Here is a 6000-nt window from a genome sequence, read left to right as displayed (position 1 = left end):
GATTGGCTGGATTGGGATGGGGAACGGGATTGGTTAGATCAAGGTTAGGTGAGCCAATTAGAGGCAGAGCAGGGCGGGTCTGGTCTGGTCCTCCACTTCCGTTTACAGACGCAGATTTCTGGCGACCGAACCGGAAACACGAGAAAAACAATAAATGTTTCGTATTCACATGAAAGAAGAAACTCTGAAAGTATTTCATGTTTAATCGGCATTAGGTTGCATGCTGGGAGAATGAGGCGTTGACCGTAAAGATGAACAGAATGTGTCCAAAGAAACCAGCAGGCCGGTTCCGACCCGTGGACCTCTGGGTTAAGGGCCCAGCACGCTTCTGCTGCGGCTCTTCCTCCCACATCCCTCAGGATCACTTAAACATGCTAATGTACTCAAAAAGGTTCCCCAAATGTGATATCATTGTATTTAAAATATGTTTCACGAGCTGTAAATTACATTAATCATTTCAGAAGGTATTAAAGGAGCAGGAACATTCATAACTATATGCTCATTAGTGAATAATCCACTGAAACAGGTTAGACACCACACGCTGCTTTTCACAATTTATTAACAAAATGATAAAATAAATAAATACAAATTGATCAAATGCTCCTAATATCAACTCCTCCCCATGTTCCCTACAGTATTTCCTAAACACTGCATACAAAGAATTCATCACAGAAGAGGCTCAATACAGAGGTAAGAATCCCACCAGACCAGTCACAATGTCAGGCCAACAGAAGACACATCTGGAACAGAAGTCAAAAAAATAAACACATTCCTTTCCAAAATCATTATGAAAAAATACAAACAATTATACAAATATTCAGATTGTGTAATTACCAATTTACACATTATTCAGCACACCAGGTGAACTTTTTCTTTATTCATATCGCTACAATGTATCTCACCAAATGGAAGATTAAAAAAAGACTTCTTGTATTTTTTTACGTATCTTGTTTTTTGTTTGTTTGTCAACACCCCAATGGAATAAAGAAGCTTCGTGTGAACAGTTGGATCCGGACGGGATGGCGAACGTGACGGGTTGATGTCATGTTTCCACAGAATACTAGAAGGCCACAATCATGACTTGATCGTTTGTTAAAAGCAAAAAGACTGCAGGAGTCGGAGTGACCGGCTTTACGGGACGCTTCCAGAACAATCCGGCACAGAAGGAAACAGAGACGGCCATCTTTTTTTCTTCTTTTTTTTATGCATACAAGACTTCCTTAAAAACACAGACGGAACAAACGCTCCTCTTCCAGCTGGCCGAGCGCACACGATGCTGATGGAGGAGTTTAAATGATATGCAACCATCTACACACAAGGCTTCCAAACACAAATGCACGTTCGCAGTGTTCTTTGGATAAATTCACTTTTAGACGAGCCGGAGGCCCCTCCCCCAAACATTCAGCGTGGCGCATCACTTCAAATCTAAAACGTCCATAAAACAGAAATGTTTACTTTCTACGTGACCACTTGGGAATGTTTAAAGAAAAAAAGGTGACTTGAGTTTCACAACAAATTCAAAAAAAGCATATACAAAAATAAAAAGAATAAGTTTGACAACTGTTGTATCAAAATTTGCATAAGAGGGCATGCGATCCACCAGACGGAGGACAGGTGTTGTAACGGGGTCGAAGTCGGTCCGTTGGGGTGCAGGTTCCTTTGATCACATGACCGGATTTAGCAAAGCCATCCCTCCGAAACACACGAAAAAGAAGAAGAAGAAGAAGAAGAGCCACAGCACGGAGGGAAGGATGAACGGGTCTGAGGGAACCAACACGTCCGGACTAACAATCCCATGTTTACACTCTGATATCAAGAAGAAGAAGAAGAAGAATAATACTGGTCAAACCAAAAGTGCATCACAAAACAACTGTCTGTCACACCAAGCAAAGATCTCCTCCTCCTCCTCGTCATCAATCCCTCTTTGGACCATCTCACTGACCACGACGACCTCCGACCTCCGCCAGCGTCTGCAGTGATTCTTTTTTAATTTTTTTTATGTCAAAGTTAAATCACATAAAAAGTCAAATAAAAACACATTTAAGGCAACTCCTATAATAAACAACAACAAAAACACTATCTGGTCAATCTAAACGGCATAATATGAAATGTGGTTTCCACTTGCATTGACTGCTGGCAGCCTGAGGTGAGAGGGGGACCGGGTCTCTGGGTGGGGGGGGATCATCTGGAGGGTTCGTAAGGTTTCTACAAGTCACAGTGCAAGTCAAGAGACAAAATATTATCTGCTGTTTGAGGAAAGGCACTCGAGATACCTACTGTACAGAGGGGTCTGGAACACGGGGCTCGTAGAGAACAGACTGGGATCCACGAGGGGACCTTTAATGCTTCACTCTTTCTTTTTCTGGGTTCTTCTGAATGAAGGCAGTTTGTACAGCTGATGTCAAGAGAACGAGGGCGTCGAGTGAGAAATGCTGATTGGGTTACAGAGTCCGTACGATATGAAAGGGCTTATTTTATCGTGACTCCAACGACGTATTCATGTTTACTTTGCTCTTAAAGGACAAGGAGGTCTTCACCTGTTTAACAACGTCAACCTGCTTCAGGAGTCTACAGCCATGCTAACAGCTAGATGCTAACAGAAGCATGCTAACGTTCCCCACTGTAGTTCGGTCTGTTAGCATGCTAACATTAGCACGTTGACCTGATGATGGCGCTCGATGAGTCAGAGGATCAACGAAGCTTCCGCAGCAAACTGGATGCCAACCAGGAGAAGTTGTGATATTTCACAGGATAAAAGAAACAATAAATTACATTAAAATCCTCCAGTAGTTGACATATTTCAGTCTAGATGGCGTGAGCATGGCTACAAACGCAAACAACAGAAGTATTTTGAGATAATCTTCTACATCTTCATAACTCCTCATTTCAATACGTTTTTGGATGACTACAATATAAGCCAACGCGCTCCAATATTGCAGAAAGAAAGAAAGCAGAACCAGAGGCACCGTGACGGAACCGACCAGAGAACCCAACGAGAAGCCAAAAGTCACGATCAGTTCACCAGACAGTCTGACCCCAACTGACGAATAACAGCCTCACATCTCAGCCCAGACATAGTCCAGAAAGGGATGCTCTAGAAAGGAAAGAGATGCTCCAGAAAGGTAAGAGATGCTCCAGAAAGCGATGCTCTAGAAAGGGATGCTCCAGAAAGGAAAGCGATGCTCCAGAAAGGTAAGAGATGCTCCAGAAAGGGATGCTCCAGAAAGGAAAGCGATGCTCCAGAAAGGTAAGAGCTGCTCCAGAAAGGGATGCTCCAGAAAGGAAAGCGATGCTCCAGAAAGGTAAGAGATGCTCCAGAAAGGTAAGAGATGCTCCAGAAAGCGATGCTCTAGAAAGGGATGCTCCAGAAAGGAAAGCGATGCTCCAGAAAGGTAAGAGATGCTCCAGAAAGGAAAGAGATGCTCCAGATAGGAAAAGGATGCGCCGGAAAAAAAGAGATGCTCCAGAAAGAAGAAATGATCCAGAAAGAACTGTGAGGGGGTTACTCCCCGAAAATATGAACCAGCCATTATGTCAGACAGAGGTTCGGTTCTCCTCCTAGAAAAATATCGGCAATGTGGGGATAAGTCACATCACAACAAAGAGATGCATACTCTGTTTAATTCCATATTAACATACAAAAAGCTCTTCAGCACTTCTTTGTAATGCAGAAAGCTTGTGCTTTAATGTCAGGATTTGTAGTATTGTCCTTTGAGATCCATCTGAAGGAGCAGGTTCATACAACAAATCCCTCCAGTTCAAGGACAAAAAAGTTCCTTTCGTGTTATTGTTTAATAAGCTCTCCTGTCTAAATCTGGGGACTTCCAATTTCTGAAATGGTAGCATCTATATCTTACAATGCCAATGATTTGATCGTTCAATACAGTAAGTGGACTTGTTCCTGCTGAATTTGGATACAACATCATTTTGGCAGTTCAGGATTCAACAGAAATGTACATAATGCAAAGACCACCACTTCAAAAAGAGGGGTCCTTTCTGTGTTGATAATGCCAGTACAGCAGGTCCAGGAACAGAAAGCACTTATTCTGAAGACTAGGAAGACCTGAATATCTTTTCCTATAAAACAGAAACACAGCCCAGATATAGTATGTGTGTGTGTGTTGACATTGCAATATTGCAATTTCACATTTAGTGCTCACAGTTGACACACTTGACTCACGAATGAAAAACTCAATCACTACACTTAACCGACACCACTGAAAACATCTGTTAGGCTAACGCGCGCCTTGTTCCACCTCGTCCTCCGGGTATCTTTTCTGCCTGAGCTCAGGGATAAAGGTGGGGAAGAGATGGAGGGGGGGGGGGGTGTCATTGATCCACCGGGAGACAGTAGAGTCTTATTGGGTGAGGGTCGGTTCCAGCAGGACAAATTAGATTGATGACGAACCGGGGAAGGTACGTTTGGATTTTGGGCGAGAATGAGGTCATTGATGGGGAAGTTCAGGATAGACCTGTCTGACATGGCCACTGTGGGAGGGCTGGGGGAGGGGGGTTATAACTTTCCCAAAGCCAACAAGGTGGTGAGACTGACGACCGCATAACACCATGAATGTCTTAGATGAGAGATCGTCCGAAGGTTGGCTCTGTTGTCTCCATCTCTTCGATGCAGGTTCATTAACCTGGGGCTCTATTTTATTTTCCTCATACCGAGTCGTTGAGAAGGGGGTCACGTTGGACCATTGATGGACTGGAGGTACGTTTAGGATCCGTCACTATTGATTAATGGGAAAGGTTATGTTTTTTTCTGTTGAGTGTGGACGGCTTAACTTGTAGAAGTCGATACACTTCAAACCAACATCGTCAAAAGAAGGATTTTAACTTCTGACATATTCAAACAGTACTTCATACAAACTGGTTTCAATGAAGGGGGAGGTAAAATGATCTAGGATTGTTGGTTGGTAGGGGAATATTATGATCATTGGTCCATTGGCCTAGGAATGTTGAGTTTGATTGGATAGTCGGTGGCCTGGGGAAGGTAAGTCCAGGTTTCACAATTACCAGGACTCCTACCATCTCATCCTTGTTTCTGACACCTTTGAGGGTCTGGTATTTGGACAAGAGTTTGTTCATGAGAGGGTTATTTTGGAATGGGTAAGATTTGGTCTTAGTCACTGGAAGGATGTGACTCGTATCGTTTGATAGGAGAGGTTACAGTTTGTGGTTGATGGGGAAGTTAGTGAAGTTGATTTAAAAGGCTCGGTATGCTTTGTGTTTGAAGGATACTCTAATTGTTGGCCGTATGACATCCCATCCACCCACACCTTTACAAGGGCGGATTGTTTTGATTCGGACCATTTGTGTCTTTCTGAAACCAACGATCCAAAATCAAGCTTTCTTTTTGTTTGGTGTTTATAGGCAAGAGCAACACCATGAAACCCTCAGAGGACCGAAGTGTGCGCTGTTTTCCCATTGAAATTGAATCGATCGCATTTTGGCTTTCGATGTGTTCATGCGTCACCTGGAATTAACCAGTTTGTTTGAAGTATACTGAACCTTTTTGGTGTTAGAGGGAGTTCACATTGGATTGTTGTGGTGAACTTGTTGGGAAAGGTTTCAGGGTTTTGTGGACTGAAAATGGTGAAAGATGTTGGTTATTGGGGAAGTCTGTTTAAAATGAGGAGGAGGGGTCATGGATAAGACTTATTGGTTTAGGGCTATTCAAAGGAAGGGGGGACTGCAGAAGATAAAGGTTGTTCACATTAAGTTTGTTGGGAGAGGGGATGAACAGGCTCTCTTTTCAGTACTCGTACTCTATCACAACACTGCTTTTTAGACCAGTAACCCCTGACAGATGTGTGGTTCCATGTTCTCCGTACCCATGGGAACCCATCTCCCCATCACACAAGGGAACACAGGGGCCACTATAACAGGCACACACTGGTGTGATGATGAACTAAATCTCCCTTTGAGCTTTCCCACCACTGACGTCTATCACTAATTGGCATGATGACACTGGTGCGTAAGCCTTCCTGTACCCCA

The sequence above is a fragment of the Cyclopterus lumpus genome, chromosome 6, assembly GCF_009769545.1.
Source record: "Cyclopterus lumpus isolate fCycLum1 chromosome 6, fCycLum1.pri, whole genome shotgun sequence".
NCBI classification, from domain to species: Eukaryota; Metazoa; Chordata; class Actinopteri; order Perciformes; family Cyclopteridae; genus Cyclopterus; species Cyclopterus lumpus.
This window is presented reverse-complemented; position numbering follows the sequence as displayed.